Source organism: Aphelocoma coerulescens, chromosome 2 (assembly GCF_041296385.1).
Source record: "Aphelocoma coerulescens isolate FSJ_1873_10779 chromosome 2, UR_Acoe_1.0, whole genome shotgun sequence".
Lineage (NCBI taxonomy): Eukaryota > Metazoa > Chordata > Aves > Passeriformes > Corvidae > Aphelocoma > Aphelocoma coerulescens.
The window spans coordinates 113,828,408-113,853,751 of record NC_091015.1 but is presented as its reverse complement, the minus strand read 5'-3'; the positions used below and the strand labels follow the sequence as shown (position 1 = coordinate 113,853,751).

Below are 25,344 nucleotides of genomic sequence, written 5' to 3'. Positions count from 1 at the left end.
TCCATAGTTTATCAGATTCATTTCCACTCACTTTTCCATTTGTCTCAGTTTCCTTCCAGAAATAGCCTGTCTTTCTTTGACCAAGTTCTGGCTGACATCACTCCTGCCTGATCTGTCTTCCACAGTTGCCAGTTCTAGGTTCTCTCTACTCTTTTCAACTAATCTGCAGTCCCAGTAACTTTTCTTGTAGGAGCCCCTGCTCCTGTTCTGCATTTTGGTGATACCACTTCTAAGTCCACAATGTTTGAATCTTGCACAGAAGACATGGGGAGCATATGTTTTTTCTAGACTTCCCTGGTCCCAGATGAACTGCAGTTTTGGGAATACAGAAATTCTCATAGGTTGAAGCATTCCACCTAGGGAAAGCAAGTATGTACCAAGCAGGTGCAACATTCTTATCCTTCTTGACTCCACTTCAAAAAGAAAATGCTTGGAAAATTGACTAATTTTGGCAGATTTTCACATGGATAGCAGATGGGTACCATTATCTTAAAGTTTACATTGCCCTGCAGACTTCCAAATCTTGACTTAAAGCCTATGGATGCTCAGACTTGATTATCTTGTGTTTGTGAGCTTTTTGTTTGATTTTATGATGTCATCAGAGTATGCTAAACCAGGCAAAGCAATCTATATTCTCTTTGTTCACAGAAATGACCTGTTTTGGCTAAATTTTCCAAAAAGTTCAGTCTGACATGACTCTCGGCATGGAACATTTCTGCACAGCAGCTAACATTTGGCAAAGTCACAAGCAGTTGATAGCAGGGTCTTATAATGGAAGTTGTCAGGCAATAGAATTAATAGGCAAGCTTGGAAGCACTGCTGCTGATCCATCTCAAGACCTCTTTAATTTGAGGTGCCTAGGTGTTTTCTACCCCAATATGTATATTTTCTATAAAACTTAATGTATATTTTCCATAAAACTAGTCATTCATGACAGCCACTGAACTACACAGTTACATTGCTTATGCAATGTTGTTCATGTATTGCAGGCCTCTGTTCTTTGAGACACCATGAGATTCTGTCTAAACATCATGAATTGTCCCTGCAAGTGTTTTTTTCTGATTTCTGTTTTCTTTATGAGTTACGCCTTTTTTTTCCTAGGGGCACTTCTTTCTTCATCTACTCTGTGTCCATGTCTTGAAAATTTACTTATTAAGAACATTTTTTATATCCTACTACTTCATGCCAGGGCAAAGACATGCAGTGTGGACATGTAAATGCAGTTGTCTGTCTATTTTTTAAAGTCTGAGCATTGATAAGGTTTTATTGACAGACTAAGGACCGTAAAAAGTTTAGGAGCTACTTTTAAATTTCTGCTATTGGGCAGAATTTTAATTTGAATTTTGAATTTTTCAAATTATTTTTTGTAGTTTGGTGATGAATATGTTTCATGCAGTACTGTTAGGAAGTCTGGATTTAAAAGGAGACACTATTTGGGTTGAGATGTCAGCTGTAACTTGTCAATGATGATGACAGCCTGCATATCCTCCTTAGTCTAAGAAGGACAGTCTGGACTGTTTTAAGCCAGGACACAACTTCCTGTCTGCAGAGCAATTTGGTCTTGGAAAATTTCAGGTGTTTGTCAGTAGTTGAAATAATTATCTTTGTAATAAACTTGAACCTGAGCTTACATCCATCAAAATAGAAGAAAGGTCAGGTTTGTTGTTGGAGCAATGATGATTAGGCTTATGATGATGGGCTTTCTTGATTAATTGTTGAAAAGTTCAGTTTGGTTGACATACTGCATACACTGTTATGAAATTCAAAGTATGCTCGGCAAAGACATTTGAATTGCCATGGTTGGACTTAGAGTAAAACAAGGTGTCCCTTAAAATAATAAAAATACAGGGTTAGAAAAGACCTTTCAGATGGACCTCCCTGATAAAGAGCTATATTTAAGCTCTACCTGACAAACATTTTTCCAACTTGATAATCTGCCAGTGTTAAAGATTTTGTTGATCCTCTGAATTAACCTGTTGCAGTGCTTATGTGATTCTTGTAAGTAAGCCTTTTCCTGATATCAAGCTGAACTCTCTCTCGCTACAAATTAAGGTAAATATTTCCTGTTCTCTCTGACTGAACTGATCAGTATCTTCTTTGCAATAGTCTCCTGCATTTTAAAAAGTATTTTGTATTTGTTTCAGGTTAATCTCTTCTATATTAAACGAAATTTGTTCAGTCTTTCTTTACAGATAAGGTTCTTTGTACATGCTACAGTGTCTGGACATTGTATTCCAGAACTGATTTGAGAAAATCTCATCAGTTCATCATGGTAATTCCTGTAAAGTGTATTAAAGAACTTTGTCCTCTACCTATTACTGAATATCCTCCTTTCTGTTAAAAATCTGTATGTAACAATTAGGATTAAACTTCGGGCACTATCCCACCTGTAACTACGCAACCACTCCAGTATTACCTAGATCATCCAAATGCTATGTAAACAGTGGTTTGACCTCTTGGCTCTTGTGACTTAATTTTTGACTGGCATGTTAGAGAAATTGTAAGTGAGCCTATCAAAGTGCAGAATAGAAACTTGAAAGCTTCTTACCCACCTGAACAGTGTGGATTGGGACAGCAGTCTAGTTCACAGTGAGCTTGAATTACTTTATATTGCCAAGCTTGCACAAAACCCTTTACAATGGATTAGGAAATTCCTATGAGGAAAAAACCCCATATCTGTAATATGGATCCTTATCTGTGTTGACGAATCCAATGAGTTTTGAAAGGTAGCAAGCCTGTTCATTTGTTTACTCTATAGTCCTTACATTTATCTGACATTAGTTCAGTTTCAGTATTCTTGACTGGGGAGGGAATTGCAGGGAACTTCTCTTTCCTTTTTTTAATTACACTTCGTGCATAATTGGAGTTCAGGCATGTAATTTTTTTCTTTTAAGGAAGTCTTCATGGTTGTGCAGAAGATTTGGCTAGAGACAAAATATAATTAATTACCTAATATGCTGCTGTTTGTGGTTTCTTGCCTTACTCAAGGTACTCAGCTGGTGTGTGCTGCTTGCAAGTTCATTAACACATTTCCTGCCTTGGCAGGAACCTCAGGCACTGGTGATACCCTTGACCTTGCTGTTCTTCCTGGAACAATTTAGAGTTAAGACTTTTGCTCTTTTCTGACATGCTCACATATATCAGCGTGTCATGTTTATGGCCTGTGGAGCAGAGCAAGCACTACCAGTGTACTCTGGACTCTTCTGAGCTAATTGCCTTTGAATGATTGTCTGTGATTACATGAGCTCGTAATGTTGTTCATGTATTGCAGGCCTCTGTTCTTTGAGACACCATGAGATTCTGTCTAAACATCATGAATTGTCCCTGCAAGTGTTTTTTTCTGATTTCTGTTTTCTTTATGGGTTACGCCTTTTTTTTCCTAGGGGCACTTCTTTCTTCATCTACTCTGTGTCCATGTCTTGAAAATTTACTTATTAAGAACATTTTTTATATCCTACTACTTCATGCCAGGGCAAAGAAAAAAAAATAAACACACAAAAAAAAAAAAAAACAACAAACACCTAGTAAGAATCTGAAACTTTCATGTTCCTTTAATGTTCTAACTGAAATGAAAATAGTTCACCACATTTTTAAAAAGGGCAAGATTTTAAGTAATTTTCTTTAACAGAGCAGTGACTTCCTTTATGGATGAACTTGTTTCACTGCTGCTTGAAAATTCTTAGGAACTTGGCATTGTTCCCTTCTCATTCATATTCCTTGAAAACCTTTTTCTCTCCAACTGATGGTGCAGAGCGGTGAAATGCCATTCAGAGGACTGAAGTCCAGCGTCTATTTTAGATACCAACTTAGACCAAAAAAAATAGCATTGTCCTTCTACAGTAAGGCCAGATCTTTAGATTCCAAGTATCAGAAATTGTTATGTGTGTGTGCTGTAGATTTAGACATTTTATGCAGAAGACTCTGCGTACTCGTTGTAGGACCTTTAGTTTTCACCTTGTATTGATAGACTTTATTTACACAGCACACTTTTAGTAAGCATATTTTCAAAATTACTTTGGAATTGTAATTGAGTCTAATTGAGTTTCCAAAAAAAAAAAAATACAACCAACCAGAAGTCATTAAATCTGTAGGTCTACATATATATAGTGCTCCAGTCTTACCCACTCTGAAAAGGTAAGTGGGTGTTCTTAATGCTAATACATTGTCCAGAAGTATAAGCTTATTTAAATTTTGTGGGGTTTTTTCTCTTTCTTGCAATGTCACCCACATTCATAATGAATACTGATTCTAAGTTTAAAAAGTAACATTAGTATTTGGATTCCTGAACGTAGTATGAACTGCACTTCCTGGTAGGATGTAATGTATGGATCTGTACAGAATACTGTAGCACTGCAGTTCTAGGCTGAAACCAATTTAAAAATAAACTCAAATCCAGAATAGGCTGTTCTTAGCTATACCTTTGAAATTTATTTTGGTTCAGACTGTGTTTACATTGTTAATATCTGTCTTGAAATGCTTAGCAGACTTTAAAATGCTTCTGTCCTTGCTCGCTCTAATTCATTTGGAAGAGCACGTGGCTTTAGAAGAGATTTTTTTTTTGTTGGCTTTTAATTTGGAGGAAAACGCTAAACATATTTTTGTCTATTTTTAATAGAAGCTATAATTATATCAAAAATACCACAATGAGGAAATATTGAGTATGTATAATGGGTTTTTTAATGTATTTACCATATGGTAAAAATGGAGCCTGAAAAGATTTGTACGAGGATGTATTAAATTAGTACAGAAACATGCTAAACTCCTTAAAATGGGTAACAGTAAAAGTCCTTTCTATATTTTCCCAAACCATAATGAGTAACTTGGTGAAAAAAATTTTGCTTGCACAAAAGCACTCTGAAGTGAAATAAGTATGCCAGAACTCTAGAGGATGAGTTCCTCAGTCAGCCTAGTAAGTACAGGCTTCTCAGTCATCATGTAATTTACCTGTTCTTATAACACTTGAAAATCCACAGAGTTAAAACAGTCAGAATTATCAGGGCATGTATGGTAAAATGTGCAACTGTAGTGTTTGGATTATTAGAAAATAGCTGGTTTTCAGATTTTCTGCCCATTAAATTTACTTTTCAATGAGAAAGAGTTATTCTAGGAGGGAATTAAAATTGGGAGTTAGTTTAAAGGGTTTCACCATTTTAATTTTGAAATACAGGATTATCATGATACCAAATACTTAAAATCTAAGAAATTAGTAATCAAAACTAATTTGATATATAAAGAGAATAATAAGTAATGAATAATAAACTATGTTAGAATAAGGAAACTTGATTCTGCTTTCCTAGAATTTTGGACTTGTGAGGTCCAATGAGTTTAAGCTCTTTTAAAATGTGTTACTAAGAGACAAGGCAGTATCCATAACAGCATCACAATCTAGCAAACTTGAAGGAGTTCTTCTAGCATTCAAGAAAGACTTAATCTTCAAAATGTACTCATGTCAAGCTGTGCAGGTATTTGATATTAAAAAAAAAAAGAAGCAAATGTCTGGAAAAGAAAGAATGTGAATATAAAATGCAGTGAAATTTCTGCTGAAGAACATCTATGGCAGACAATTGAACCAGAACTTCAGCAAGACAAGAAAAAGAAATTAGTAGAACACTGCAGAGATATCTGTCTCCAGAAAAACTACCGTAAATGTATTAAATTAACAGAACCAGTTTTACCTAATTAGTGATAAAATCACAGGTTAAAGGTATTTACAGTGCCTAATTTTAGACTCCTGCAATATGATATAACTTTCTCAACCATGAAACAACAACTTATATGAAGCATCTGAAATAGATTCTTCAAAGCAGTAAATGGTTCAGCAGTGTAAGTTTCATTTTCCTGTGTCACCCTTTCCCATTCAGCAATACCTTAGCAGAAATTTCACTCTTTGTTGCCAAGAGAAGGAACACAGGGAGAATCACCACATGCACTGGGTGCCAGAACAGTCTTGCCAACTGGCCTGAAGTTAGGACTCAGCCAAACTGTATATATAATTTAATTTCCTGTTACTATAATCCATAGATATGTGGTCATTTTTCTTATAGTGTGTTCTCTAACCTGTTCTAAGCAGTGTGCTGTCTGCATTTCAGCACAATCAAAAGCACCCTCAGTACTGTCCTGGGGTGCATCAGGCACAGCATCGCCAGCTGGGCAAGGGAAGGGATTGACCCCCTCTGCTCTGTGCAGCGTCACCATGAGTCCTGTGAGCAGTGCTGGGTGGTGCCATAATGTAAGAAGGATGGAGAACTGTGGGAGAGCATCCAGAGGAGGGACACGAAGATGATGAAGGGCCTTGAGGGGAAGCCACGGTCTGTTCAGCCTGGAAAAGAGGAGGCTGAGAGGAGACCTCATTGCAGTTACAACTTCCTCATAAGGGGAGAAGGAGGGGCAGACACCAATCTCTTCTCTGCACTGACTGGTGACAGGGCCAGAGAAAATTGCATGAAACTGTGTCAGAGGAAGTTTAGGTGGGATATCCAGAGCATGGTTGGACACTGGAACAGGCTCCCGGCGAAGTGGTCACAGCACCAAGCCTTTTAGAGTTCGAGAAGTGTTTGGATAATGCTCTCAGGCACGTGGTGTGACTCCTGGGGTGTCCTGTGGAAGGCCAGGAGTTGGAGTTCGATGATCCCTTTAGGATATTCTATGATATTATGACTGTTGGCTCCAAAAAGAAAGGGCTCTTTAAATTTTGCTCTCAGTTCTACCCATGAATGAAACATTTTGATGTTGGGGTTTTTTTTCTCATCTGTGTTTTCCCATCGTGGATGTTTTGAACAGATGGCTTCAGTTTTATGAAATGTGTGGCAGTACCTTCCATTAAACTCTGTGAACTAATAATTGTGTGTTTATATTTGGTAAATTGTTTAGTGTGCTACTTTTATCTGTACAAGGCATCATGTTTCCTTTCTTGAGGAAGTTTTGCCTGCATCTGAAGCTTAAGATGACTTTTTGCATTGCTATCATTGGCATGCACTATTTTTTCTAGATTTCCCTTGGTGGATCTTTATGAATCTCAGTTGTGTTAGTGCCTAAAAGTTTCAAATAAGGATTGGAACTCAGTCTTAACTTGCATTATAGGAATGTGCATAACAAAATTGATGGCTGTACCTGGTTTTATATGTGCCTACCATAGCAGAATCCTTTAAATGTTTCCCCCATATTTTTTTTTTTTAATGTATATTGGGAGATGTTGTTTAGTCATTTTAGGCAGAGGGTTGAAATCTGTATGGCCCATTAAGTGTAAACTTATATTTATGTCTTCTAAACTTATTTTATTAAAATCTTTTTGGTATAGTGTGGAATGGATTTGCACCTTTTCCTTAGAGGTGTACTAAATATGGCTTATAATAATGCACTTTATGTAACTTTCCTGCAAAATAAAAATTATGGGTTTGAAGGAAAAATTTGTCCCATCTTCAAACATGCTCTAACTTTTTCAAATATCTAAGAATAGATTTTGGTGGCTGCTGGTCCTCTGAGGGGATCAAAATCTCTTCAGGGACAGTGAGAAGCCCCTTTCACTGTAGCAGATGTTTCATCTGTCCTCTGTGTGTGTTCTGGGGCTGGATAGTTGTAGAGCAATTACTTTTTTGGAGATTGCAGCCTTTGCTGTGTAATTATGCTGACATGCCTGTTATTGTCATCTTTAACTCTTCCCCATGTAGAAATTAAGCTTTTGGGCTAAAGGATGGATGTGAAATTTCCAGACCAAGTTTGCTCAGTTGCTGCTGCGAGCAGCAACAACTATGCATTCGTGCCTGACTTCAAGAACGTTTCCCTTAGGGACTTCCAAACTTTTGGAAGCTTGTTCAAGCTATGATACAGTACTTCTAATTGGGCTGCCATAAGATGAAAAATTCCAGGCATTTCTGTGCATGGACATAAATCAGCTGTACAGTACAGCTGCAGTAAGACCAGCAGAGGAGGAAAAGCCACGTGCATTTATTTCTGTCCAGGAAATCCCAGACAAGGATGGTAGCCCAGCGTACTCACACAACATCTCCTTTCCAAAGTAGAAATTGATCCTCCTCAGAATCCCATTCATCTCCCTGATCCGGGATGCTAAGCCCCATGCTTTCCTACCTCTGGCTTCTCCAAATTTGAACCCTGTTCAAATGTGCTCTGTCACACGTCACTCTAACCTTATGTTTCCTCCCTTCCTGCTGCAGGTCCTGCTCTCTCTAAAGCAAAACAATCCTGCACTCTTCCTTTCCTTTCCCACTCCCATCTAACTGGTGCCTGCCCAGCACACATCTTCTCTGCTCTCCTATGCTGTTCCTCCCTACTGATGTGCAAACAAGGTCCCACCACAATTCCTGCCCCCACCGGTGGCACAGCCCCATGCCCTGTAGCACTGCCCATATCCCATGACAGAGCCTCCTCCTGTCTGCCCACTCGGAAGTGTGGATCCCAGGCAGGCTGGTTTAGCCTGGCTGGGTGTCTGCAGGCACCTGGGACTTGGGGCAGCTTCTCAGAGCAGGAAGTTTTGGTTGGCCAAATAATGATCCTTATCCTGCTACTCCTGTAGAAGGCTGAGCCCGGGAGGCACTGCACTGGCGCCGTGCCCTTACTGGAGGCATGTGACAGGTAGTGCAAGCACCAGGCACCGGGCACTGGATTGATGAGATCCTAAAATCACATTGTGGTAGATTTTGGTATTTGGCTCTAGCTGGGAAAGGACTATGCTAAGCTGTTGTTATTTCACCTGCTAAATTGTTTAAATTGTGGGAAAATATGTTTCTTTTTGCCTAGTAGAAAGTGGGGAAAAAACAGTGGATTTGCTGTATACACTGCACTAACTTTTTTTATTCTTGCAACTTTTGTTTTCCTGTGTTTTACAAACAATTTTTGGCAAATACATATCACAAGACATCACTGTCACCATGTCTTGCTCATCGCCTGAAGTGATCCACAAAATGATTCCTGTTCAAGGAAAGAGACTGCTAAAAAAAAAAAATTTTAATTGGACATTTGAAATATACTATGGAAACTGGTGCCAGGTGTTTACCTGGAATGAGATTAATTTTGGCAGGTGGGGAAACCTTCAGCAAGCTGATTTGTTGAAGCATGAATTTGAAGATTGCCAGGTCTGCTCTAACATTGACAAGAAGCAAACTTTGTTTCTTCATCTTTAAAAAAAAGTCAAAAAGATAAGAGTGCTCAGATATTTTCTGCCAATAGAATATAATTAAATTAAGCAAATAGTAGAACAAAATTTTTACATGGCAAATTTTTACATGTTCTTGGTGTGCTCTGCAGCCTGTCACATTCTCATAGAAGTGTGAGTGGTATTTTTTGCTTTATCTTCTACCACTTCCTGATATTTTCTTTTCCTGTCCCTCAAATAGCATTCAGGCCTTTCATATCAGACACATATTTAATATAATTTCTTAAATGAGAAATACAGTTTTTCACTAAAGAAAATTATTTTCAAAAGTGTTTTAAAGCTCCAAGGGTCTTGGATCAAATACTCATTCAAGTCTAAAAGCAGCCCTAAAATAGAGTTCAAACTCCATATTTAAATTTAAAAATACTAAATTGAGTAACTTCTTTTTATAGAAGGTATGATACCTAGAGCTTAAGTTAAACTTTGCCCTCTTTATTGCAGTGAGAGCTGCCCTTACCTGACCGTGGTCTAACTGTATTAATATATTAAGCCAAATCTAAAAATACTGAAAAGAGAAGGTAGTTTGGTATACCTTATGCTTTACGTGACTTGTTATATTTATTAACTATATATATAGTTTCTAAATAGGTAGAAAAATGTGGAAAGCAAAGCTTAAGCAGACCTAAATCCCTTGGAGATGGGATTCCAGTGAGAAAAAGATACCCTTCAAATCTCTGTCCATAAAGGTAAATATTCATTAAATATGCAGAAGTAAGACATAGTTTACCCATATGTCTGCTCTCTCAAGTTTCATGAGACTCTTTGAGCCTGGATTTTCAATGTTGGCACATAAGCTAGCAGAATTGATGTTCTTGTATGTTTAGGCTTGGTTCCTCCTTGCCTGGGAAGCAGGAGTTATTAATAGCTATTACTACTAAAATGGTTTGTGATTTCAGGCTATATCAAATGTGTGACTGTCTTCCTGCTGCACTGCATGAGGGACCAAATTATAGGCAGGACTCAGAATGTGCTGCTACAGAGGTTGCCAGATGTTTGTTGTTTGCCAAATTTTAAACAATTACAAAATTTCCACCATATCTTCAGAGCACAGCTTCCTTCCCTGCCCCCTCAGCCAACTTTCCCTCTCCCCTCCCCTTCCCTTGGCTTTGCTTGTAGCTGTGAGTGCTCGCTGTTCCTGTGGATCACAGGCACTGGTTTCTGCTGACTATGAACATTTATTTATTTTAAGGCATTTTGCACTGTTAGGTCTACAAATGCAGGCCAGTGAACAGTGGTTTTTTAAAAAGAAATTTAACTAAAGCCTCTGGAGAGGGGGAGAAATAATTTAGACCTTGAGTATGAGTGAAATGTATGTGTAACAGCACAAAGTTCATAGTTCTTGATAATGAATTGACATACATTTCAAATCCTGGTTCTTATGTGTGTTAAGTTCAGCCGTGCTTTTCTCAGAAATTTGTAAAACAATTTCAGATCACTGTGGTTCTGGTGATACACAACACAAAAGAAGTGGAGAATCACACTGTGTAAGGTACATGACCTTACATGAGGTTTTAAATGCATTAACATTTCTTCATGAATGAAATGATTTAGTGTTTAATTAGAGCTAATATCCAGGCAAGAGGCTTCTAGTATGTGGTGTTACAGAGCCAGGAGGTGGTTGCATAGTACAAGAATTAATGATTACTAATTTTGTAAGCAAATTTACAATATTTTAATAATAGAGCAAGTGCTTAGATGCTATCTCTAAATTCAGAACCTACCAAACAGGTATTCAGCCATACTATTTTTATCCAAGTGTCACTGTTTCTCAAATCAAACATCCATCCAAATACAAACTTACAAAGGGATCTAGAGATGAGAATAGACTCCAGTTGTCCAAAACAATGTTCAAATGTTTGAAATAAGATAAGCTATTTTTGTCTATCCACAGCCCTTCTCTTGTCCACATGTTTGCTCATATTATTTGACCAGGAACTTGCTTTGTGGCCATTTCCATGCTGCTGTCCTTGTATTGTATGGATGCAGTTCCACACAGCTTCTGTGAAGGTGAAGCAGGACTCAGAGAAAAGTCTTCACCTTTGCCCTGAATCACGCTGAAAGCAGTGGCTTTGCTCACTGAAAGGAGTTAGATGACCTACGGAAAAGTTGATACACCAACCTTCAATTACGATCTTAGATCTTCCTGTCCATGCTGAGGACCAAAATAAGATTGTTCTGGCATCCTCTTTGTTTTTATAATACTTACTTGTTGCTGTTTGTTTAGCAGAGTTTGTAGTTATTACTTGAGTATAGTTCTTGTAATTTAATAGTCATCTGTGATAACCAAAGGCTGTTTTTTCTGGGACAACAAATTAAACATTTCCTAGGAAAAGTGGAAGAGCATGCACAAATTGCAAGTTACTGTATTGTATTACATTTTCTAGGTGTGCAGTTATCAGTTACGTTGTTCTGGTTTTGTTAGCCATGAACTTTAGAGATTTTCAGAAGCTTAGCTTTTGTTAAGACCTGAAAGCACCTTGTGGAGAAATATTGGTATCTCATTACACTTTGCGTTGACTGGTTTCAATGTTTTTGTTCCTATTTCTAGCACCTTTGACTGTCAAATAAATTGGATTATTCTAGTACATTTCCCTCCCATTAAACCTTTGTACTTCTTCTAAAGTATTGTACACTCTCAATTAAGAGTTTGGTTTTTTATTGTTCAAGATTTAGATGTTATACGTATCTTCTTTGGAAGTACTTCTATGACTTCTAGCATCTGTTTTGAAACAAGCTTTGAAGCACATATGAGAAATACCTTGCTGTTAGCTATATGGTTTCATAACATAGATGGCCTAAACATTTACTTTGTAACAAAAGTAGACATTATCAACACTATCTGAAAAATAACTACTGGACAACTTGCAGTGTGACCAAAATCCTGAGACTTCAATGTAAGAAATCCTTTGGCTTCTAGAAGTTGGGCTTGCTTGCAGCTGACTGTCAGTGTCTCCTCTGTGACCCAGTACCGTACTTCAAGACATTCCATGAAACTTTTTCCTAGAGCTTGACTGTTGGCTGTGTGTTTGGGTAACAGGAAATCCTCTTCTCAAAGATGCCTCTGAAATGCTCTGGAGATAGTGAGGCAGCAGTGGAATGGTGAATCTACTTTGATCTTCTCAAGAACTGTTTCAGTTGACATGCATGGCAACTATCAGTTGACATGCAGTTGTTCTTTTCCTTCAAATGCATGGGTGTGTGAGAGCAGTGCTTTCTTAGGTAGAAAAACTCTAAAAGAAACAAACAAAATCTGATTTTTTGTCTTCCTCTCTTTTTCCCTCTCTTTGGCAGCTATGATACAAAAACAGAAAACCAAAACAGATAAAAAGACAAAGTATCTGGTGATCTTAAATAGATACATTTTTCTGAAGCTATATTAACTAACTACACACATTATTTGGGGGGGTTTATGAGTGTTTATATGTTTTGCCTTTCTCTTGGAAGCTAACCAAGAGCTTGAAGCTTTTTCACACTTTCAGTGCTGTGAAATCAGCAAGCATGTAGTTCCTTAGTGACTTCTTAAACAATACTTTTTTGTGTGTTGATTTTAATGTAAATTTTTCATTTTTCAACCTTCATAATGCACATCTGGAGCCTTGTTGCTGAGATGCAGGCTTTTGTGTTAGATCCCCTCACTTTTTAAGTGAGTCTACACTAGGCACGGCACAAATGCCCGTGGGACTTAGTTTTAGCTCACAGACCCCTGAGTTACTCAGTGATTGTGGCTTTAGAGATGCAGTGCAACTTGTAGGTGGCAGAGCACCAATAGCTGTGCACAAATGAGAAATTCTTAATTTAACAGTTCCTCTAATTTGGGTGTATAGAAAGGTTAAAATAACATGCACATTGGGATTATTATTAATCCAGAGACTGTAAACGTGGTCTCTTAGTAACCTGATGGTAGTAGGGAAGAAGCTCGGAGTAGAGCCACTTCAAAAATACAGTGGTTGCCCCAGTTGAACTCATGTTGACATTTAAATAGGGTGTCATGTTCCACAACAGATGAGAAACAATGCTTGGCAAGAAGACCATTTCAAGAAGTGTACAGGAAAATGGGTCTACTTTCTCTTTTCCCAGTGGTGGACGAGCTATTTTGGTGCTGGAAACTGTTCCTGTATAAAGTGTATGGGAAAGAAATAACAAAAGTACGCTGAACCTGGAGAAGGAAAAAAAACTATTTCACAGAGGGTAGCACAGAACAACCTTAAGCCTGTACTTTCGTCTGGGGAAACTAAAACCTGGCCGTGTGGCGAAAAGCAGTTTTTCAGAAGACTAGTAACTAAAATCTTAAAAAGACTGGACTTCAGGAAAGATCTCACTTGAAGGAAGTAGGAACAGTAAAAGTAGTAGCTGGACTAACTTTTGCTTCTGCAGGAGTGCTGGTGGTATTCCACAGCCAATTCCTTGGCAGTAGTAGAAACAGCAGGGATTAATTGTTAACTGGTTTGCTATTTGTCTGATTTTAACACACTGCTACCAGAGCAATGAAGTATATTTTGAATAATATAGTAAAGCAAATATTTGTAATATTTTTACTGTTAGCCTAGGTGTGTAGATATATATAACTATTCTATTACCTGCATGTGGGACACAATACTTTAAAACTATATAATTAGCCCATCACTTTAAGTAATAGTTTCTTCAAAGCTGCTTCTTTGTTTTGATTGCCTTAGATACTCAGTCGAGAGACTGGTAATTTAAAACTTGTTTTTCGAAACATACTATTTTCTCCTTGTTTTCTAAATAGATCAGTAGTAACAGTAAAATCTTGGCACACTGTGGTCAGTAGAAGTTTTTCTTCGTCTTGGGCTATGGATCCTATTTTATCTAAGCATAAGATAAATCAAAGCAAGCTATGGGAAAGACTGGCTGGAGAATCCATTTTCTAACTTTTCTTGACAGGAATACTTAGCCTCCTTGATCTTGCATCTTGTGATCTAAGAAAGCAGGATCATTAGTTAGGAAAAGCTTTCCTGAGAGTTAGAAGAGTAAGAATTCCATCTTCAGTGATTTAGAATTCTTTTTCTGTGTAAATGTATGATGTAGTAGCTCATTCCTTTCTGTTTTACACTTCACGACTTCCTTCCAGGAAGCTGATGTTCAGGTGATGAATCCATACCGTGGTAGAGCATCTGTTGTAAGTCTGTGTGGTGGGTATGGCATTCCTCTCTTTCAGGAGGAATTAGTTTGAGCTTGTCACAGAAGTAGGAGTATCCCAGCTGCCCGAGTTCTGCTCGGTAATCATACTGGGATGCTTTTAACAAGATTTAATAAATTTTGACTAGGAGCAGGTAGAGGATAAATTGGTGAGACATCCAAGAGCAGGGCTGTAAAATTGTGAGAACCTGCCATTTAGTTGGCCTGTGGTAAGAGGCACCTTTTTCATACTGATGCCTTTAAAAGCTGCCTGATTTGAGGTTATTTTCACTATCAATGAGTTTGGAGGTTTTTGCAGGTTTTCTGCACATCCCCTGTACATACTGAGTGTTGCTTCAAGTGTTGACAAGCATATTGATTTAATTTTGAATTCTTATCCTTAATTTTTTTAAATAGTTTGTATCCTCTAAAAATCAAAAAGAACCCTCCGTTTGAAAATGTATTTTTTATATTTTCTCAGCCCTGCATAAGGGATAATATTAGGATAAAAAGGGGGAGATTATGCAAAAGAAGTTCAGTAACTTGAAATCTCAGTGTTGTGAGAGTTTGCTGGGTTTGTTTTGAAAGCCAGTCCAATCAAATTAAAAGCAGACAAAACTAAATTTGGTTCAAAGTTGGCTCACCTCAGGTTTCAGCAGGAGATGTGAAAGCCAAGTTTAAATTGGGACAGGAAGGGAGGGAATGTGGTCAATAGCCTTAAAGTTGAGCATTTTAAATAGGAAATCTGTTTATGCCTCCAATAGCACTTGCTGTTCTGACTTGTTTAGAAAAGCTTAAACAATTCAGAACAGTAGAGTTGCTTGAGGCTTTTCTGGCTGGGATTGAACTAAACTTTGTCAGAAATTTAAGCTCATCTCCAGGCTTTGATTCATCCAGTTAAGTGGTGTCAGTGATTCCAGTTTTTACTCAAGGCACCATCTTGGCATTACCTTCCTCGTTTTGCAGTAATGAGCAAACATCAATATTTCCTAGTCTTAAGAATACATTGTATAACTTATTCCATGTGCTTTTCTACGAGTAGGTCTGATTTTATCATAAGTATTAAAATACTGTTTCAAGGCAGTATTAATGAGTGTAATATGGGATCACAAAAAATTTTGGAGGGTAATATTGATGTTGCTCACTGCTGAAATGTGGCAGGATTAGTGTGGCTTATTTTTGATAGGAGAAACAGAAGAAAAAGTGCTTACTCAGAGAGGTGAAAACTAAGGAGAATAAAATTGCTAGATTTCGCTGGGATAAACAACCTCTCCCTCCCAAAACCTGCACAGAATTTTCTATAGGCAAGGCCTTTGCATTATTTTTTTTACTTCTTTTCATTCTTTAGCTTAACCTCCTTCTCCTCCCCTCATTCTTGCACGTCTTCTCCCCCTGTCTCCACACCAAAATGCCAAGGTTTTCAACAGGGCAGTTCTCACAGCACTCTGCTGAACCATTGAAACACTAGTGACTTAAAGTATCATCTTTGCTGGTTCAATAATGCTCCTAGTTGGATAGTTCACTGGTTTATGTAATGCATCGTATTTCTATATGTACAATTTATATAATTTGTGCAATACATTGTATTTATGTAATTCAGGCAAATAGTGGGGACAGGGATTCTATTCAAATTACTGTATTAGAAATTCACAGACTGCTGATGTGGAAGAAAATAACCACATCCTTTACTCAAATAGCAAAACTCTAAATCTGCAACAAACAAATTTGGCAGAAAGAATACATGCATATGCAGTTGGAATTGATACATCCTTAATTTAGTTCATACCAAGTTGTTATTCATACATTTACTACATGTGATGTTCTCAATCCAAATCAGATCTTGCATCTTTGGGGTTACGTTGCAAATTACTGGTTAGAATATTTTAGATATCTGTAACACAGATAGACAGATCTCAAGACTCAGCACCTCTTTCTGATCTGACAGCTGTAATGGGAAGATGTGCTACATGTTAGGAGTCATAGCCCAGAATTCACAGTCCAGATGTGGAGCATTCAGAGGATTTGTGAAGATAGTTCATGGTTTTCTAGAGTGATGAGTTTTATAAAATTCACTGAGAAACATGTGAGACACATACACATGCCAGCTTTGCTCTGTCCCTAATAAGTGTCAGCAGCAGTTTGGACAGTTTTGTGGGAGCACTGCAGCCACCCTCCAGCCCTATTGAATGGTGTAGGGAACAACTGGAATATGTTGGCAGAGCTAGAATTGTAATGTGATGCAGAAGATCATGCATATGTTATGAGAAAGATGTGATTTCATAAATCTGTCAGCTGTGAAGGGGAGATGATGGTGATTTGTAGGCTTAATGAGACGTTTGTGAACAGTTATTGTTAGGGGCATAAGAGTGAAGAAACTGTGGAATTTGTCAGGTATTTCATTCTACAGGGAAGAACTTGGTACATATTGACAGCACTTAGATTTGTACTCCCTGAGTACCAGGACTCTAGCACCAGGATTTTCTTTGGATTTGCCCTAGATCATGAAACACGTTGATAAGGGAAAAAGTTAAAACTGCATAATGGTCAAGGCTTTTCTAAAGAATAGCCAAATTCCTTATATTTCTTCTCCCACCACAGACACCAGCTCTGCTCTCTTTCCTGGTTTTACCAGTTATAATGGCACTCACATTTGAAGAGCAGGGGAGGTGATCTTAAAGAAACTTAAAAGGAAACTTAAAGGAAAGGGTTACTCCAATCTTGAATTCAAGGGAAGGTAATATGGAGCTGACAAGCATTCCTCCCACTAATATTCCTCTTCTGTCAAATACCTATATTATTTTCTTTGTCATCTGGATTCTCTGCATCTGGATAAGGATCTTCTCTCTTCTTTCTTCTTTCCACCTGCACTAAATTTTGCTGCTACTGAGCAGCACCCTTTTTATTCCCATCATTTTTCACTACAGCTTCAATCCCCTTTTTTTATTAGCTCTTTTCTTCACTCTAATTTTCCTGGCCCTGCAATCATGCGTTCATGTATGCAGTTTCTCCTTTTAAAAGTATTTTGATTCTTAAGAATTCTGCTAACATTTCTTCGAAACAAAAACATACAAGTGCCAATTTTAGCATTTTTCTTACCATTTTTCAATTTTCTGCCAGTCATGTTATGTAAACTGATACTGTTGGAGCACAGTTTAAATTCAGTGCCTAGCCTAAATTCAGTTCCATCCTCTCTCCTCAAGTGAAAACTAACCAGCTAGAAATTAATTTGGATGTATAATTTTTTCAGATACACTGTCTTTTAAGCATAAAACATGTGCCTGGGCTAACATTTGGACTTGAAATCTTGTCTTCCCATTGCTTTTTTGACTGTACAGTGAATGCTGTACTCTAAATCCAGGGGAATGTGGTGAGACAGAGAACGTTTTCAGAGTCTAAGCCATGGTTTGAACAGTAACCTTCATATTGCAGGAAAAGAATAGCAACATTTAGAAAAGTTAATTTGGTGAGGGCAAACAAAAAAATTAGCTGTATCTCAGATTTACATATGTATTTAATTACAGACTCTCATGTTAAGAACATTAATGTTAGCTGTTTCCTCTCCTGCCCCTTGCCTCAGTCTCCATCAATGTGCCAAACTTCAGAGCAATCCAAAACAGTCCATATATTTTGCTTTGTTTTCTGTCTGTTGAAGTACCCTTTTAGATAGAAGAACATTATCTGTTTACATATCACTGTGGAAATTTGACTTTGTGGAGACAATGAGGAGGCATTTTCATTTTGGGAGGTTGGCAGCTGCCAAGTATGTTAGAAACATTCTTACTTCTAACCAAGAACAATCTCCAAAGTTTCTCTTTGTGCAATACACTTAATGATGCTTTGTTTCTGGTTAAGCAATAAACACAGATAGATTCCAGCTTGGATGTGGTGGTCTGCTCCTCTGGAAGAGGTAAGGGCTCATCTTGGCAGCACAATTTCTGCAAAGGGAAATAGTGTTTCACTCATTTTCTAGAATTCTTTGAATGTGTTTGGGGAGTAGCGAAGCAAAGACAATCAGAAGACAATTTTCTTCCTGTTTCAAAGGCCTTTCACAAATTTTATTTGGGGTGTCAGCTAAGTACTGAAACAGTCACAGGGAGACTGACAGAGTATTCTCATGATAATTGTGTTGTCTGTTTATCTGTTTTAACAATGGATTTATTGGAAATTTTATGTCTTTATATATCTGTCAGTAGGCAAAGGACATATTTTGGCTACAGAAATCAAGAAAAGGCTGAGGAACTTGGAAAGGGACCAAGCTAGGGGAATCAGCTGGAATATTTCTGCATTGTTGTCATTGGAAAGCCTATATTTTTGGCACAGTTACAGAAAATAAGGACTTCTCTTTTTTTACTTTTGAGACATGTAGTGGTATACTTGCACCTCTTTTTGGTTTGTTTTTTTTTTTTTAAGTACCAGATTTTCTCTTTTGAGTGTCCAAAAGCAGTTCAAATACCTGTAATCCCATATTAAACTCTTATTTCGAGAAGTCCATTTGCTTTTTACAGCTCTTCACAGGTTTGCTTTCGCTGGATCTCAGGCTTGTTTATCTATGCTGATCATCACTTGAACAATTTTGGCTTTGATTTATGTGGTAATTGGCATTTCAGCTACTCTCTCACAACAGTGTTCCCACTTCTGCTTGTTCAGCATCTCACTTGTTGCACATCTTCCCCAATTAATACAGTTCTGAGGTCTGGCCAGGTGCGTATTTCTTCAGTCTCTGTTCTTCTTGATGTGTTGTATTAAACCTCTTTCCATCCCACTGCTATCTGCTTACCTACCAAAGCTTTTTTGGAATTAAAGTTTTGCCTTAAATGCATATTAACACTTGCCTTCATACCTGTGCTCTTGAGTAACATGCAAGCTAGAGCTAAAACAAGGAATCAGTAAATATGTTAGAGATGCCTCTTAAAATGTCGGTAATCTAAAATTCAATACATGGGCATCCATAGATTGTGAAAGTTTGGAGCCTTTCTTTCATGTCAGTACTAGAGATTGTAGAGATGGTATTTGTAGAGACTATTTTGGGAGAGGGGATCAAAAGAATGTTGAAATAAAATATTAAATGGCATCAGGAGGCATCTAGGAAAAATTCTGCCACCTCCAGCCTCAATGGTTGTCACATATTCTTCAGAGATTGAGAAAAAATCTGGTGGCTGGTGAATGGTTTCATTTTTTTAAATTATGAAACATTGATTGATTGCAATGTTGGTTGTCTTCTTATGACCTAATTTACCTTTCATCTTTTCTAATTCAGATCTTAGTCAGAATTGCATAATTTACTAAGTATTGCAAATAGAGATCCAAAATAAATTTTTAGGTGGGCTAGCTATGTCTTAAAAAGAGATGGGAAAGAGAGATGCACTTCGTCAGGAACAGGGCAAGAGGACACAGCCTCAAGCTGTGCCAGGAGAGGTCCAGGCTGGACATGAGGAACAATTTTTTTTCACAGAAAGGATGATCAGGCATTGGGATGGGCTGCCCAGGAAGGTGTGGAGTCACCAACCCTGGAAGTGTTCCAAGAAAAAACTGGATGTGGCACTTAGCACTGTGGTCTAGCTGACGAGGTGGTGATTGGTCAGGGATTGGTCTTGATGATCTTAGGGGTCTTTTCCAACCTTAATGATTCCATGACTCTACGATCTGTGTATTCATAAGTCCATGTTTACATTAACTTGTCTTCCTCAGGTCTGCTTGAGATTCTTCATATGCTGCCTGAAGTCACCTCTGACCCATCAGTTCTTTCCCCTTCTGTAATATCATGCTTTTTAATCTCATGCCCTTTTGTTTGAAAGGAAGTCACCAGGAGCAGTGGATCATAACCTGTTTTTTAGCTGAATGTTGGTTGAGAAAATTGCCATCTTTGTGCATTTGGGGCATTTGGGCTTTTTTAGTCACAGAAGAATTTGCAGAGGACCTGACTAAATTCAAAACAATTAAATGAACTATATTTATGTTCTTAAAGGGAAGTCTGTACCTACCTGTCAGCTCTGAGTTTGCCAAATCATTGTCATCATTGGACACTCAGGTGACACTGGAGAGAAAGGATAAACCCTCAGAGGTGCAGCATGTTGGTAGGAACATTGATGACAGATAAGCTGTGCAGATTTGTGAGAGGTGGATGCATTGATGTCAGGACAATGGACAACATTAATGGCACCCTAGAGCAATGATTTTCTGCTCTTCAGTTCTTTCCATGGTATTCAGCTTTACTATTTTAAGTGAAGAAGTTATTTTTAAGCAGGGGAAAATTGAACAAGAAACAAAAACATTGCATGCAACTTGAGATCCCAGGTTTTTCTTAATGTGATCTACAGCTTGAAGCCCCTTTCATGTGTTCCTCAGAAACCACACTGCTGTGAATGGTGATGCTTATCTTCCAGCTGGAGCAGGCCACATGTCCTGAAGTGTCTGTGGAAGAGTCTTGGACATTAATCCTTCCCCATCAAAGACCGAGTCTGTGTCTTCTGTGGCCAAAATGCAGGCTCTTGCATCTCATACTAGATATGCTTTTGGTCCTGTGAAGGAAATGTGTAACAGCTTGCTGTCCTCTAACCAAAGCATGCCAAACATGTGGGGGAGGAATATTTTTGGACCCGTAAGATGTGTGGTAGTGGAGTCATTTTGGAGGAAGAAGGGAGAGAACTGCACAGAAGGGGTGATTGGAACAGGTCCTTCCTGGTTCACTCCTTGCTCCCCTGTAGGGGAGGAGAGGGGAGGGCTTCAAGGCTGGTGCCATGTGATGTCTTGAACTAGGCTTTTAGAGGAGATATCCCTTCGATGTGCTTTGCCTGCAATTCAGCAACCATACTCATACCAGTATGGCTTCACTGGAACCTTTCCTTTTAAGACAGTTTTAAAGGTGCCTGATGTTGCTCTGGTCTGAAGGCCCCTGTTAATTTTTATCATAAGTAATGCTTTAAAAGAATGATTGAGACATTTTGTGTTGTCAATCTGTAGCAAAATAGTTGATGCCATTTTGGCAGAAGCCTTTTATGCACTAATTTGGGGGAATCTGTCATCTTCTTTCTGCTGTTCTGGGGCTTGAAACTGTAAAGAATGACACAGCTAGTGATCTGCAATAAAATTCAGGTTGGTCTTTCCTTCTTTAGAGAAATTATTTATAAATGTCCTTGTTGCCAGGCACTTCATAACTATATAAGTGGGAGAACCTCTTAGTGATATACCTTAATAGCAGAATTAATGATGTTTGAACTTAAGTCTGTTTGTTGAGACTTCATTAGCTTTTCAGCTGAGAAAGCAAGTGGGGGAAAATGCACTCCAAACACATGAGCTGTGCACTGGGGCACACCTGGAGACAAGCAGCCAGCTAAGGCCCCCGTAGCACTGCTTTCTCACTATTAAACTGCTGTTGTTTCCTTCATGGATTACATCTCTTGTGGGTTCCTTTCACCTTTTAGTTTATGTCTGTGCTGGATATCTTTTGTTGTTTTAAATTCTACACACATGTGATTACCATCAGAAAAGTGTTTATGTGTGTGTGTATATGTACACCTCTTTTTTTTCAGGTTTCTGTAATGTGTTTTCATGACAGAGCATCAAACACATGAGCTATTTTTACACAGTGATGAGTCCTTAGATAATCCTGTTTAGGTTTTGCTTTGATTTTGGTTTCAAACTGTCTGAAATGGGACTGCTTGGAAGCCTGCTAACCACTACACTGTGTTGATGAAGGATAGTCCCTATATTAAACTTCTTAATGTCCTGCAGCACACTTTTTCAGTTTTTTAGAACAAGAGGATCTTGTTATAATCATAAGCATGGAATTCAGTGCTGTGTATTACAGTACTGGATTTTATTTGCAGAAGAGCCCCTTTTTAATGAGAGTGAATTCCTAGTGCTAAGAGGCAAAAATCATGTTTTACTGTTTTTACTACTTGGCATGTCCTCAGACAATTTGTTTGTTGTGCTGGATCATCACGGGGTCTGTTAGATCATCTAATTGAAAAAAAGAGAGTTTGAAGTCCTGGACCATCTCCAGAAGTTGTTTGTTCCACAGCCAAGTCCCTCCTATGCTCGAACTCTGAGGTCATCTCCATAAGTCATGTTTATTATGTTTAATTTATTTCCCTGTTACACACTTGGAATCTAAAAATTTGTAATGAAATACATGACATAAAGTGCATTTTTAAAAAAACAATGTAAACATGTCTCTAAGGTTGGTCACCTGGCCTTCAGCCTTAGGTTGAAGGTTACTCATTTGGTCCTTCAACAGAAACGCACTGATTATCATTGCTTCTGAGATACAGATAACGTACTGAACAATGGACAAAGTTTTTTAAATTGATACATATTTGTGGGGAAAAAAAATCAACATTTGCTTTTCATGTTTTCACATCTGATTTTTCAGGAGCAACATGCTCTGTCTGTTAACATCAGGCCTGCACAGTATATATACCTTTGTTTCTGTTCACAATGTCCCAAGTTCTTTGCTCATCAGCTTTAATCAAGTTTTTCTTGAAAAAGATATTTGAGGGTAGGGTGTGTCTGGTTGTTTTTTTTTTTGTTCAAGATCATTCAAAACCTAATCTGCCACTTAAAAGATGCACTGAGAAATGGGGTGGGACTTCAGAATTTTATATACTGATCTGTGAGCAGGAGTTTTCCAGGAAACAGGAGTCTTACTGCTCCTTTTGAGAGAGATTTTTATGCCCCATAAATCAGGAAGGAGAGTTTCAAAGGGCTAGTTCCTATCTTTATGTAATGACATATTCAGTCCAATTTTCTGAAATGTGTATCATCTGTATCAAAAAGGAAAAGAGACTGCTGCTGACAGCTCCTATAAGCATGAAATTTGGAGGAAGGGGGTTTTACAGTTTATATTTCTTTATATGATGGTTATGAATTGTCACACAACTTTGTGAAATCACCTATATGATTTCCTGCAAAACTGATGCTGCTGGCATTGATTGTTGCAGTGGATGGCAGGTATTGAAGAGGCCTCAAACAAGAGAGTACAGAGCAAAGGGGTGGTTTGCGGGGGGGGGGGCAGGGGGAAGAGAGAACTTTATCAAAAAAGGTATCTATAAGAATTAGAGAATGTAATCTTTCATAAAATGATAGGTTAGTCCTGAGAAAAAGATTTCTGAAGTAAGGCAGTCTTTATAGGCCTTGGATCCTATGGCAGTTGCAGGTACATTCATCAGACTTCACAGAAACTCAGCCAGTAAAGGTGAATGCCCTGTCCACAATTGGATGGTGGGGAGTCCATGAAAAAGTTGATGGATTGATTGTAACACTAACTTTAAATGGAGAGGTAACTTCATACCAAGAGACAGAAAATTTTTGTGTGTGCACATACAAAACAATAACATACCTATTACCTGAGGCTTTTAATTACATAATTATACATGGAGAAGAGGGAAGCTCTTATATGCTGCTTGCTTTTCATTTTTATTTTAAGGGAAATTCAGTCTTACCTCAGTGTGTTGACAGGTAAATGCTAATTTTCATATGTATTGGCATCAGTATACATAAGGCATTTTATTCAAATTTGTACTAGCTTGCAGTTGTGGTAGAATTTAGAGGGGAGGGAATTTAAAAGCTCAGAAAAATAATGCTAAGAATAATGTATTGTCACAATCCCTGTAGTGAATAGATACAGAGTTGTTTACGTTGGAAGCATTTTTCTTTTTCTTTTTATGTGGAGCATCACTGAAGTTGGGATTCTTTTCATGAGATGTTGAAAATATGAATTGCTTGCCCATATGGATTTTCTCATTGCTTGAGCTCATTGGGTGGCTTATGGATGAAACTGAACAACACTGTATTGAAAGAACTATTCCTTTTAGGTGAAGAAAAAAAATCCACTTAAGAAAAAAAGTGGATTCATTAATACCACTAAAAATGATGAATCATCAGCAGAGTTGTTAAACTGCATGCAAAAGCTCTGTCACTTGCTGGTGACCAGCAAGTTTGACTGGTCACCAGCTCTGCACCTTTACTTTCCAAGTTATTAACACATCACTGAGAATTTTGGCTTGCTGCCATGCAATGCAGTTGCTCAGGTGTATTTCCTGCTAATAACCTTTACTTCCATTTCACAGTGATTTCTGGGCACTGATTATTAGATATCTAGATGAAGTCATTGAATCCATTTATAGTCTGTGAAGAGAAATAGGCATTTCAAGGGAGGGATTGATCAGTTAATAATCTAATTTTTTTTTTGTAATTAGATTTTAAACATCTGTGTTAGAATTATTTTAGTTGTGGCATTGCACCCCACATTTGACTTACTATAAGATTTGATCCTTATTGCTGAATTGTTACTGATGATAGAGTTTTGCATAATGTGCACAGTTTTAACTCTTAGTGGATGTAACATCATGTCTTTACTGTGCATAATTATAGCAGATTTTCTGTGTGGCCCACAGCAGAGGTTTCTCTGCTTATCACTGGTATGTTAATATGTTGTATTAATATGTTAAAATGTTCAAGTGAACAGATTCCAAGCATAAACTTGGAATATGCGACAAAAATATTTAAATCTGGGGTCAGGATTTTTATGTGCCAGGTAAATAAAAAATTGTAAATTAAAAAAAAACCATAGTGTACATTTGTAATAGAGAAAGCTGTAAAAATTTTTTTCATCATTTTCATTTTGTATATGGATAATATAGGATTGGTTTGTTTAGTTTATAAGTAATCCAAATACTTCCAGAGTATTTCTCAGTATAAAGAATGACTTTGTAAGTTGCCATCACAATTTCAATAACAAACAGTTGGAACAATTATCTGCTAAGATTTAGTTCTTAAAATCTGATAATAGAATTTTTAAAAAAAACCCTTAATAGTTATGTAGTGTTTGTATTTTTATGTCTGTTGATACTTTGAATTTTTGAAGTGCAGTCTATCCAGGCACAGGAAAGAATCATGGAATTATTTAGGTTGGAAGTGACCTTAAAGACCATCTAGTTCCAACCCCCATGCCAGGGGGAGGGACACCTTCCACTAGACCAGGTTGTTCATGGCCCCATACTCATTCAACAAGTTCACAGCAGCAACATGCCATCAATTGT

The 25,344-nt window shown here is 37.8% G+C and overlaps 1 protein-coding gene across 1 annotated transcript in view; it reads left to right on the top strand.

The window, feature by feature from the left end:
- GNAL (G protein subunit alpha L) overlaps nt 1-25,344 on the top strand; it is a 183,618-nt gene that overhangs the window by 34,324 nt on the left and 123,950 nt on the right. The window lies entirely within an intron of this gene.